This window comes from Chelonoidis abingdonii, chromosome 25 (genome assembly GCF_003597395.2).
Source record: "Chelonoidis abingdonii isolate Lonesome George chromosome 25, CheloAbing_2.0, whole genome shotgun sequence".
In the NCBI taxonomy this organism is placed as follows: Eukaryota; Metazoa; Chordata; order Testudines; family Testudinidae; genus Chelonoidis; species Chelonoidis abingdonii.
The window spans coordinates 20,617,738-20,630,867 of NC_133793.1; the positions used below are offsets into that span (position 1 = coordinate 20,617,738).

Here is a 13,130-nt window from a genome sequence, read left to right on the forward strand (position 1 = left end):
GGTTTCAGGGCCAGTCCCATAGGGGTAAGGTGACCCACTGGGGTGCATTCCTCACACCCTGACACTAACATACAAGCTTTGCCTTCCTCTTCAATAGCACTGTCCAAATCCAGCCACCAAAAATAGCTTTGGCAATTTCCTTCATGCGCACTATTCCACAGTGACCGAATGTAGCTGTTTAACATCTGTGATCTCATATGGTGTGAATAATGACACATCCCCCACAAACAAACAACCAGATTGGACCAATGAACTCCGTCCTCCTGGACATGTAGGTACAAGGTCGGGTGAGACCGGAGAGGTTGTCGAGATTTATCATGATCACCAGGTCCATAACTTGGACATACTGCGTCAACGCGAGTTGCCTTCTTTATCTGAGTAGCAGTGAGGGTGTATTCTCTGCCGTTCAAGTAGAAGATTTCCTTTGGGCACTATCTTGATTTTGACGCAAAGGCAACCTGAGAGGCAACTGCATTGCCGTGCAGAGTGGATATCCAATATTTGATTTCACATGGTGTGCTGAAAGTAATAATGCCCAACTTGCATAGACTAGCAGCTAATGGGGAATCCCTGTGTAGGTCCAAAAATTGAACATCAGAGGTCGATTGGTCTGTGAGAGAGTAAACTTCTGCCCAAACAGGTACGCATGAAATTCCGAATTCCAAAAACAATTCCTAATGCCTCATGTTTGATTTGGACGTAGCTATTTCTGCTTGCTTAGAGTGCGTGAAGCAAAAACAATAGTCTCTCTCTCCTGAAGCATAATGTGTGACACGACTGCTCCCAGTCCAATAAGGGGAGCATCGCAGGCCCAATTGTAGGATGGATCAAAGTGCGTTAGAACTTCAAGATTTTAGTAATGCATCCTTAGCTTTGTTAAATGCAGCATCACAGGCTTCACCACCTCAGCCTCTGTTCTCCCCAGGAGCCGCATGAAGTGGTTTTAGCAGTGGTGCAAACTGTGAGATGAACTTTCCATAACAGTTTAGTAGTCCAGAATACGAGCGCAGCTGGCTTACATTTCGCAGTGGGGGAGCCTCCACAATAGCTTTTAACTTTTGCAGGGCCTTAATGAAGACCGCACAATCAATGATGTGTCAAATATTTAACAAGGGCTTGAAGAATCACACTTGTCTTGCGAAACTCATAGGCCATACTCTCAGTCTTTGAGGGTAGCCTCTACATCTTTAAGTGATCCTCTTAATTCCTTCCAGTGACCAGGATATCATCCAGATAGCACTGAATCCTGACAAGCCACACAAAGATCTGGTCCAACCCTCTGGAACAGGGCGGAGCAATGTTATTTCAAAAGGGTAGGTACAGTATCGATAAAGCCCTTATGAGTCACAATAGTCAACAGCTCTTGGACTTCCACGACCTGCATCTGAAATATGCTTGACTCAATCAATCTTACTGAACTTTTGTCCCCCAGCCAGGCCTGCGAACAGGTATCCGATGTGAGGAAGTGGGTATTGCTCTGCACACAAACTGGGTGACATGACTTAAAATCACCGCTAATCCGCGAGAGAGCCATCTTTCTCACTGTTTGAACGATAGGTCCATGGGCATGGTAAAAAAAAAAACGGGCCCGCCAATAGGGAACCTTTCCATGGTGACCGGCGTCCAGGTCTGTTCAATTTTGCTGATGCATATGGCACAGTTCAGATTTCAGATATTTTGATGGACCTGTCAGTTTAATGTTCAATGTCACAGTGAATTCCCTTCATACTTCCCAAATCCTCCAAAAACAGCGCATGTTGCCTTAGTATAGGGGTTAGACTGGTTTCTTCTTTAGTCATCACCGTTGACTGTCTGCCCAGTTCAGCTGAATCTCCCAAGCCAAGACCTACCCATTAAGGCTGGGTAGTTACTCTCACCACAAACAGTGGCAATTTAGCAGCCTGTCCATTGAGCTCCACCTAACATCAATAGTGCCCAACTTGGCACAGCTCTCCTGTATATGTCTTCAGAACAGTTTTGTTGCCTTAAGCGGAAGATGGCCTGTAGCTTTCTTTAAACACAGCCTCGGAGACCACGAGACGGCTGCACCGGTGTCCAGTTCCATGCGTATAGGTTTGCCATCCAACAACGGGGTACCAGATATTCAAGTGAGCCCACTGCCCAAGACAAAGCATGCATGGCACTTCCTTGATAGGTGTCACCATGACACCTGGGTCCTGCTCTAGGGTAGGCAGGTTCTCTCTTTGTTGGCGCAGACACAGGCCCTTTTTTGTTACCTGCACACAAATGTGTTCCTTTTGCCACAGTGTTCAACACACCAGTCCTTACACCAGCATTATGAGCCTGGTGACCCTGGCTTAACCAAAGTGGTAACTCCTGACTCGCACAGTTTGTGGTAGGTCTGTCGGACACTTTTGCACCCAGGGAAGCAACCGATTATTGGCTCCCCTACCAATTCCAGGAGAACAGCATATCAACAGCCTCTTATGTAAAGCGCCTCTGTCAGTAGGCGCTTCCGTATAGCATCACGTACAGGCCAACAACTAACCTGTCACGAGGATCGAGCATCATTAACATCTCTGAAATTCACAGTGCTCTGCTAGCTTTTAAAATGCACCAAATGTAACAACGTTTCTCTCTACTTTTGGTCTCTTGGGAACTTTCAGCAATACCATGGTTCTGGGAATGGACCCCCAGGATTTCCACAATGTCACTGTAAGATTTAGTCTCAGGCTTAACAGGGTGTAGTAAGCTGCATAGCAGGGAGTAGGTTTTAGCCCCTACAACACTTTAGAATATTGGCACCTTCCTCTCTTCTGTAATGTCATTTGCAATAACAAAAAGCTCAAAATGCTCAGTATACACATGCCATTGCACTATATTCTCATCAAAAGGTTCCAGTGGCCCGGTCAGAGTAGTCATGATTCACAGTCAGTGCAAACAAGCAGTTTTTTTTTGTTTGTTCTTTACCTTGACTTCAACTTCCTTCTGTTACTGGAGCAGCACTAGAATTCCATCTATCCTCGCCACTTGTTATATCCTTGGGGGCAGCCGGTTTAGGAAGAAATCGCTTGAGGCCAGACAGCAGACAGCTAACAAAACTACCATTTATTTACAGACACAGAGCTCGCCTAACCGGCCGAAGCTGGCTGGGCTATCCCCTAATAATCTAACTCAGTTGCCATAGGAACAAAACCTGTGACAACCAAATGCACAACACTTATTATAAAAATACAATAAATAAAATTAATAAATAAAATCCACCATTACATAATTTCTCCCACTTATCCCCCAGAGATGTCTCACATACTTCCAGGGGTACATGTGCCACCTTTTGGGAACCCCTGCCCTAGACGGAGTCCTGACATATCCAGAGAGTAATTCACACACCTATTTGCTAGGCAGAATATTGGCAGTTAGAAACTGCAGTTCTATTCCTGGCTCTGGAAAGGAAGTGTGGTCTAGTGGTTAGCAATAGGATAATGAAAACACATAGGTTTGGCGTATTTAGTCTGACAGGCAGTGCAGATCAGCAGATAAAAATAGGGCCTGTTGTATTAGACACCTATTCCTAGAGTTCTATTCCCAACTGCAAACTCTCTGGTGATTTGTAAAATGGGGCGGCTACCGCTTGACTACCTTCTAGGATTAAAGCATGAGGTCTTCGCTATGAAGTGCACAGAAGTACAAACAGCAGTCTGTAAAGTTCCCAACACAGTGCACCTTCCCTTAAGATGTGTGGATACTTTCACTCAGTAGAATAGATAACCTGAATAGTCTTAAAAAGTTGATCATTCTGCAAAATCTAGTATCTCTAGAGACTTGCAACTATGTTATATAGTCAAGTCAAAGAGAGTGTACTGAATGCAATAAAATGCAATGTGAAATTTAAAAAAGCCTGACCAGTATTAAGGCTATCAAGTATGTTCCCTAATTTCTAGCAAAGTCCTCCTGAATGCGACACATCATGAAAATTAAATAAATACGCTACACTTCTATGGTGCCTTTCATCTATGGTTCTCAAAGTGTTTTACAAACAGGCATCACAACATTTCTGAGATATGTTTTTCTTACTGAGCGGAGAAAATTATTTAGATCATATGCAGAACTTTTATGGATGATAATCAAAAGCTGAAAATATACCAATGCATTGAGGAGCAATATGAAAAATAAATGGAAAATTTATCATCTTCATTTAATTTCCTCCTTCCCCTCCTCTAGACTTTCTTATATTCTGCTCATTACGTCTGCAATTAGCTTCCAAACCTAACTGCCACAGCAACCTCTCTCCCCTTCCTTCACATCCCTCCTAACATTATGGCTTGAGAGTACAAGTTTTTTTTCTTTTTTTAAAGTAAAATATCAGAGTACCTGTGTGATCTTATTACTGCAACCATTGTCCTACTTATTTTGCCTTCTCCCTTTTTTTTTATTAGAGAGACAGTGGGTGAGATAATATCTTGTATTGGACCAACTTCTGTTGCTGGGCGAAGCTTTCAAGCTACACAGAGCTCTTCCTCAGGTCAGTGTAGCTCTATGTAGTTTGAAGGCTTGTCCCTTCCACTAACAGAAGCTGGTCCAATAAAAGATATTTCCTCACTCACCTTGTTTCTCTTACCCTGGGAACAACATAGCAACAACAACACTGCAAACTCCTTTTTATTACTCTAGCTCAGGGGTTTTCAAACTTCACCCCTTCATCTGACCCCTTTCTGACAATAAAAATTACTACACAAACCCAGGAGGTGGTACTGAAGCCTGAGCCCGTCTGAGCCCAGATGGGGGAAAGGGGGCAGCAAAGCCTGAGCTTCCCTGCTCTGGGTGGGGAACCAAAGCCAAAGGGCTTTCCGCCTCAGGCAGGGGGCCTGTGACCTGAGCCCTGCCACTAAGGGATGAAGTCCTCAGGTTTTGGATCCGGACGGTGAGACTCAGGCTTCAGCTTTGGCCCGGTGCAGTGGGGCACAGTCTTCGGCTCCAGACGGTGAAGCTTGGTCTTGGGCTTTGGCTGCTTAACCTAGAAAGTCTAACACCAGCCCTGGCGACCACACTGCATGATCAGGGCCTCACCCTGTAAGCTCTCATGGGCATGGCTCACACCTTCACTTGTTCCTGTGTCATGCCTAGCCTTGGTGCTCAGCTACCAATACAGTAAGCGAACCTTAGCATCAGGCAGGAGTGGCACTTGCCACCTCGGCAATAGAGTGCATGCCTCCGCCACACGTCTCGGCTGTTTCACTGCACATCATGACATGCCAGAGCAGGGGTGGGCAAATTAAGGTCCGTGGGCTGGATTTGGCCCGCCAACCATTGTACTCTGCCCTTGATCTCCTGCTGGGGAGGGGGGTCCGGGGTTTGCCCCACTCTGGCATTCGAGCTGGGGAGCAGGGTCGGGAGCTGGAAGCAGCAACATGGCCCCCCTCTGGCTCTTACGCACACGGACAGCCAGGGGCCTCCACTCTGCACGCTGCCCCACCCCAAGCGCTGCCCTGAAGCGCCCATCGGCCAGGAACCATGGCCAAAGGGCGCAGCAGCGACGGTGCCTGCAGATGGGGTATCGTGCAGCGCCGACTGGCCACACCTCCACGGAGAAGGGACCTGCTGCTCCTTCCGGGAGCCACTTGGGGTAACCCCAGCACGCTGCCGCAGCCCTGATTCACCCCCCGCCCGTCTGTCCCCGCCCGGACCCCAAACAGCTCATCCGCAGGCAGGGCCCTCGCCCTGCCCCCCAGCACCCCACCCCGGAGCCCGCCCGCCAAACCGGGCCCTCGCCAGCCCCAGCGTTGCGAGCATCCTGGCCCGCCACGCAGCTTCCAGCGCCGGGCTGACGAGCTGGCACCGAGCAGCTCCTGGGTGACCCCTCGTGGGCCGGACTGGTACCTGCAGGGGCTCCCGCAGCGGGGCGGGTGGGCCTCAGGGCGAGGTGCCGCTTTCACCGGGCTCACGGCACTAACCCAGGCGCCCCGTGCTCCCCGGAGCTCGCCCGGCTCCACAGGCTGACCCGGCGCGAGCGGGCCAGCAGCGCTGAGACAACCAGCCCAGCCCTCCGCCCGCACTGAAGAAAGACTCGGCCGGGCCGGGCCGCTCCCAACTCCACCCCAGAGTCACTTCCGGCTGAGCGGGGTTCTACTTCCGGGTTACGCGGCCCCGGCTGGGCTCCGAGCTGAAGTGTTCCTTGTACCGACCCGCCGCCGCTGCCGCTGCCGCTGCCATGTCCCCCACGGGACGCACTGCCGGGGCCGGCTCCGGAGCTTCCGCCTCACGGTAAGAGGCTGCTCCGCTGGCCTCTGCAGGCTTCTTCTCGCGAGACCCGGGACCCCGCCATAGCAGCCCCCCGGACGAGAGATACTCACGCGTGGATATGCCTCGCCCCTTGCCGGGACGGGCACGGCGGGAACTGAGCGGTCCCTGTCACTGTGCCCCCCGCCGCGCTGCTGCTATTTCTCCCCGCCAGCGCCGCGCTGGGTCTGGGGGCCCGGAGATGGCTGCCCTGTGGGGCCGCGGCTGGGCTGGGAGTGTGGTCACTGGTGTCTAAGGGCTGGCTGGGGCATGGGGGATACCCCTGAGCGAGCCATACAAATTCATGTGAAGGTTTCTTTCGTGCACTGCCTATAAATGTACCAATTTCCCTGCTCAGTCCTTCCGTCCAACTCCAATAGCCTCTAAACATGGACTTATTTTCTGTACCTGTGGCTAGCACTGTTTCTGCAGCATGAAAGCCTATAGAGCATTAACCATATTGTGATGTATTGTCTGGATTCTAAATACGGGTTCCAGATTGTTAAGAAAGTGCGTTTTTATGGACAGTTAAATGAAAACCTCTTCTCTATATGGAGCTACAGTAAAAAGAAATAAGATGTTAGAGTGCATAAGAAGGGGAGGAAGAATTAAAGACAAAATGTAATGCCATTATATAAATCAGTGTTACACCCTCAGCTGGACACCATGTGCTATATTGGTCACGCCATCTCAGAAAGAATGTTGTAGAATTAAAGGGGTTTTAATTCACTCTTCTCTTATGGTGACTTCTTTCTGTAGCTGCACAGGAATCCTAATTTTCACTATCGGGGAAAAGTTTGCTGTTCTGCTGACATTACGTAGCTGTGGCCTTTCCTTTCCTTAAAATCATGTCATTGTGAATACCATTGTGCTCTTTTGTGATGTGATTTTCATTGCTTACAGTATATTTTCACATTTTTAAATAGACCTTAATGCTTCTTGTCACTTAAGATTTTAGGAGTGAGCACTCATTTATGGCATAGATGGTTTAAAGTTAATGTGAAATTGGACTTTGAAACGGTCACTGGCCCATCAGCCTAGAATTGTGTGTTTCGCATTTTGTGGTATGGAGTGTAGCAAGTCCTAGATATTGGCTGACCATAATTCTCAGTCTTGATTCATTTACCATCTGTAAACATTTTTAACCTGTCAATGTCTAGTTGTAGGATAACTTTTGAATTGGGCTATATATAAAAAAGTATCTGTATTTTGCAGAGTGTGTGGTAATAGGATTTGTGGAAGAATCTCCATGATAAGCTAACATACTGTTTCTTAGCTTTCATGTGCCACATGCTGAGCTTATTGGTGTAAATATTGGGCCCCACAAACAGCTGATGACCGTTCTGGATTTATGGTGAGCTTGATCTGGGTCAGGACCCAGAGACACAGAAGAAGGCTGGGTAAGGCAGATTGGAATGTTTTTGTTTGATGGACAAATCTAATCATTAAGATAAAGTGGTCCCAAAATGTTGTTCTCCTTGGGTATTGAGGTGTGCTAGAAATGTATACAGTACATTGATGTCAAAGGGATATTGTCAAGTCAAAATTGCCCCTGAATTAATATTTGAAAAAGTTCAACCTGATACCAATAGATTTTTTTTTCATGCTTTGCAGTGCTAGGCTAGTGCAGGAGAATTTGAATGTGAAATTAACTAAAAACTACATTAATTGTCCCATCTGAGAGAAATGGAAAAAGTAAATGACATTAAAGGTGTAACACTAATTAGATTTTTGACATTTTCAGTTTTAATCTTTGTACACTTGTAAAAATGATACTTAAGATGACTGTCTCTTTAATATGCCAAGTGAGGGTGTAAGGTTACAGTATTATTCAAACCATGAGGTGGTTTGAAATAGTGTCAAGCTTTGCTATAACTGATCTTTATTGTGGGGAGAGACTGCCTAAGGGAACTCTCTCTTCCTAAGCCTATAAACTCTAGAGTTAGCAGCAGAGACTGCTGATTTTTATTCAGTACCACTGTGGGCAGTGCATGTCTGAGACAAATGACAATGTTCCTGCCCAAGGACTAACAGTCTGAAGCCCTGATCCCACCAGCTAATCCGTACAGACTCCTGTGTCCATGTGGATTAGGTCAGTGGGGCTCTAAATGAGCATAAAGATCTATCACTAGAGATCAGCTTGCAGTATCATGACCCAGGTTACTACATAATGTGATGATGCATTGTAGTGATCAATAAGGAGGTGGGGAAAAAAAGAGGACACAGATTACAGCAATATCTACTTTGGCTAGTAATGGGTTTGTAACTTGGATATTTTCATTATAGGAGCAAGAGTAAGGTTTTATAGGTCTCACAGAAGGGATTTGTTTTAAGGAGAGTCTTGAGAAAGAAGATGAGGCATGGTGAGCTGGGTGTGAACAGCAGCAAGGAAAAAGGCCACAAGGTGACACTGGGAAATGCAACTAGGGAGGTGGCTCATTGTGTGCTTTGAGGGGTAAAATCAGTTGGGTGGGAAGTGCTGACTTGTGAAGGGCTTTGAAGGTAAAGGTTAGGTCAGGAGCTCAAATTTAAAAGATATAAAGGTGTGGGGAAGCCAAAGCTAGATATACTAGATGTGGTCAGAGCATCAGGCAAGGTACCTCTTTTTCCCCGCTCTATTTTTTAACAGTAGCATTTTGAGGGTTTGGAGAGTCTAGAGCAGTGGTTCTCAAACTGGGGTTTGTGAAATGTTACGGGGGGCCTTGGGGGTGGGGCAGGAATTCCCTAATGGTGAACAGAGCTGTCCCTAGGGGCAGGACCAGCAGCCTGGAGCCCTTGGACTTCCAAGATCTAAGCAGAGCAAAGCAAGCATATCTGTCACACTGAGGAGATTTAAACTTGAAGACTCCTTATAAGAAATGGAAAGGGAGGTGGATATTTTTTGCTGTTTTTAAAATTAAATAGGCAGCTAGTATTGTTTTTAAAATTATGATGAAGAACAAGTTTAAACTTTGTTGTAATGTGCGTTGTTTGCCTGGACTGCTCAAGACCTGAATGCTTGTGTAGGAGGAACTCTTTCAGTTGGCTTCTTAGATACGTTCATGCTGTTTCACATCTGATACTCCTTGATGAAGCACGGGAGCCTTGTCTTATAAAAGACTTATTCAAAGTGATACAAGCTACGAAAGTGAGATCTTGGAAGAGTGTTGCCATTTTCATAATGTAATAAAAATACTGTAATGATAAATAATAATTAATAATAGTGTGTAATAGGCATGTTATAAAAACAAGTTTTATATTCCCAAGATCATTGCTTTTATAATTTATACTCAGATAAAGGAGAAAATCCCTGGAAATATTCATTTTTAGGAGGGGGTTATGAGGCTTGACATTTTAGTGAAAGAAGTTCACAGGTTGTTAAAGTTTGGGAACCACTGGTATAAAGGCAGGGAGATGCACAAGGAGGTGATGGCCAGTTTGACTACTGCATTATCCGGATGTAAACTTCCCTTTTCCATCCACACTCTGACACCACCTACAATGCAGCTATCCATTTTTAATACAGAAACTTACAGCATATGGAGAACTTGGAATGCAGTGTGTACTGTGCAGTGCTGTGGGAAAGGGCTTAATCAGTGTATTCAGAATTATTGTTTATATTATGTGGATGTATTTGGCACAGTTCAGGGCTAGCTGCACCATATCCTTTACAGTATTAAGCTGGGTATTGTGAAGTTTGTAACGTGGCTGATTTAACCTGTATTAGGCAAAAACTTGATGTATAGGATTGTTACAGGGTTTTTATCTCTATATAAATAGGGGCACCCTCTCTTCAGGTGTTTCCTGCACTCACAGCTATAATGCCTTCTGCACTGGCGCCTGGTCTCCTAGTCCTGGAGCACCTGGCCCTTACAACCTCTCCAACTTCCCTTTTGTAGGATTTTATACCGCTGCTGGTGTTGATCAGCTGCTCTCACCAAATAGTCCTGTAAGTATACTTGGGTCTCCCACAGTCTCTGCTGATTTTCCAGTATCTGTCCCCATATAGCATGGACCTGTCCCTGTTGCTTATGATTTCCCTTCTGTGAGAGTACCACCTCCGGCATTCTCTGGTAGGGGATAACTTCCTTCAGCAAAAGAAGTCTGTACTGTAGGAATTACCATCTCTCTTTCCCTTAGGGGTTCTTTCTTTGTTATGCAACCGACAAAGTGGGTATTCACCCACGAAAGCTTATGCTCCAAAACGTCTGTTAGTCTATAAGGTGCCACAGGACTCTTTGCTGCTTTTACAGATCCAGACTAACATGGCTACCTCTCTGATAAAAGGAAGGAGTGGATGATGCAGATAGTGACTGACAACTGCCAGCTGCTGCAGGCATTCTCCAACCTGGTACATGCAGTGGAGTGATATTTCTGGGTCTGTGAGATGAGCACCAAGTGGTGGAATCAGATCGTGATGCAAACTTGGGATGATCAGCCATGGATGCAAATTTTTCACATGTGGAAAGCCACATTCCTGAAGTTGTGCGCTGACCTTTCTCCAGTCCTCCAGTGCAGAGATACCAAAATGAGAGCTGTTTTTGACAGTGGAAAAGTGGGTGACGATCGCACCCTAGAATCTTGCCATCCCAGACTGCTGTTGATCTGTGGACAATCAGTTTGGCGTTGAAAAATCTACAGTAGGGCTGTCATCATTTAAATGTGCAAAGCCATTCAGCACGTCCTGCTGCCAAAGACTGTGACTCAATCTGGGCAATGTTTAGGAAATAATAGAGGGATTCTGTGCAGTGGGTTTCCCAAACTGTGGTGAGATGATAGGACACATATCCCCATTCTGACACCCCCCACACCTTGTTTTTGAGACTATAAATAGAAGGGGTAGTTCTCCATGGTTATGCAAGCATTGATGGATCACCAGGGATGTTTCACTGATGTGAACATTGGGTGGTCATGGAAGGTGCATTGTGCTCACATCTCTAGAAGTATAGGACTTCTTGAAAAGCTGCAAGCAGGGACATTTCCCCCTGACTATTAACATTGGAGGGGTTGCAGTGCCGACCGTGATTCTCAGTGACCCAGCTTACTGTTTGGTTCCCCGGCTCAGAAACCGTGCAGCAGGAACCCGGATGGCAGCAAGGAAAGATCTAACTACCACGTGAGCAGGTGCAGGATGATGACTGTTGAATGTGTATTTAGTAGATTGAAAGGACACTGGAGGTGCCTCATGATTAGGCTGGATCTCTGTGAGCCAAATTTTCCTATTGTTGTATGTTGTGTTTTACATAATACTTGTGAAGCAAAGGGAGAAATGTTACCAGTAAAGTGGAAAAGAGTGTCTGCTGATCTTTAACAGCCAGCCACAAGGGCAACTATCAGAGTGCATCCATGCTGTCAGGCTGTTCACAGGTGCTACATGGGAGGCCTTAAAAGAACTCTAACATTGTGCCATAGTATTGCAGTATGCTGCTTTGCTATTGTGACACTTTGTGAGTAAACTGTACTTTGCTTGTATATGAATTTTAATAAGTGTAACTGCTTGTTGTAAATCTGGTGGGAGGGGTGCGGATGATGTCACGTGCCTGATTTGTAATACAGTAAATAAATCATGATTTTTACTAAAAACAATTTTATTGAGCAGTAATAAATAATGAAAGAACTTCTTAAAAACATTTTAAATAACTTAAAAGCTAAATGTAAGGTGCTGATTACTCCTGAGTGAATCACAGGTCAGTGTATATATAATCAAAGCAGCTCTCCTTTGTAATGTTCCTTTTTTACCTACAAGCAGTTTCAATTGTTTGCAATTGTCTCTGAGGGTTTTCCATTGATAGCTTTTCAATGGAGCAAGGCTAGACAGTTGAGCCTTGCGTTACATCACCGCCTAACCATGGCAGCGTGACAGCTCTGTCCTGCTGCAGTGGGCCATCACCAAAACATTGTATCCACTAGTGACTAACTTTTACTCTGAGTCCATAAAATATACTTTCAGAATAAATATATTATTTCTTATATATTTCCTGTATGTACATCTCACAAAAAATATGAATCTTGAGAAGTCACAAAGTTTCTTTAGATTCCTAACATGTAACTCTTTATGGATAAATATCCTGCAGGATATGTTTGGTGTAGTGAGTTTGTCAGGTCTGAGATGAGAGATATTTTAAAGAACAGAGGACCCTTTGCCAAGAGGTCTCTGTGTCACAGCTTCCTTCTTCTGGGTCTTGTGAGGTGTCCACTGTCACTTGTGAAGTGGTAATGGGGTCCCTGCAGAGTATGGCATCCAATGCCTTAGAGAAGTGGCAGGTATGGAGGCCAGTCCCAGATTTTCTTTTGGCCTCTGTTTTTTGGCAGTAGCCCAGCAACACCCACTCTTAGGCTCCTCTCCCTTCTGAACAGAGAATTTCCAGGCTGCATAGTTCCCTGCCTTCATTGTGGATTTCCCACCACAGATAGGTTGCCCAAGGACACCTGCTTGCTTTCTCTTCAGAGACAGGCAGGTGTAATTTCTGCAGTTACAGGTTGCTACGCAGTTCTTTCTGTACAAGCTTGCTTATTCTTGAAATGAAAAGCTTTAGAAAAAATGTATTAAAACAATAGAAGAACCTACATACATGCTACTAAGCTTACCAGAATTACCCTCAACCCTAACATGGATTCTGGCAGGAGCAGTTCTTCAGTACACCACCCAAGAGGATTCCTTATGGTTACTGGTTCATCATAGCTTCAGCTCAGAACAAGCACCCAGTCCTACCTTAAGGTTGGGGCCCTCTGTGAACCAGAGACACTATCTGTTTGCTGGATCAGAAGCAAGGCCAAGAGCCTGTTTTAAACAGGGCTATTTATCCAGAAGCCTTTCCTTTGTCTGTTGGTCCCTGGAGAATCCAGTCTGAGGAAGTATATGTACTTTTCCAGAGGTGGCTTCTCTGGAGATGTGACAACCTTAGGAACGTAAG

General features: G+C 45.7%; 2 protein-coding genes across 5 annotated transcripts in view; one reads left to right on the plus strand and one right to left on the minus strand.

The window, feature by feature from the left end:
- The window catches only part of HNRNPR (heterogeneous nuclear ribonucleoprotein R), a 667,870-nt gene that overhangs the window by 217,055 nt on the left and 437,685 nt on the right, over positions 1-13,130 (minus strand). The gene's annotated exons all lie outside the window — the stretch shown is intronic.
- The window catches only part of EYA3 (EYA transcriptional coactivator and phosphatase 3), a 146,264-nt gene continuing 139,216 nt past the window's right edge, over positions 6,083-13,130 (plus strand). For both annotated transcript variants that reach the window (XM_032805937.2, XM_032805941.2), the window contains exon 1: positions 6,083-6,222. The gene's annotated coding sequence lies outside the window, so the exon portion shown is untranslated. The remainder of the gene's footprint in view (positions 6,223-13,130) is intronic.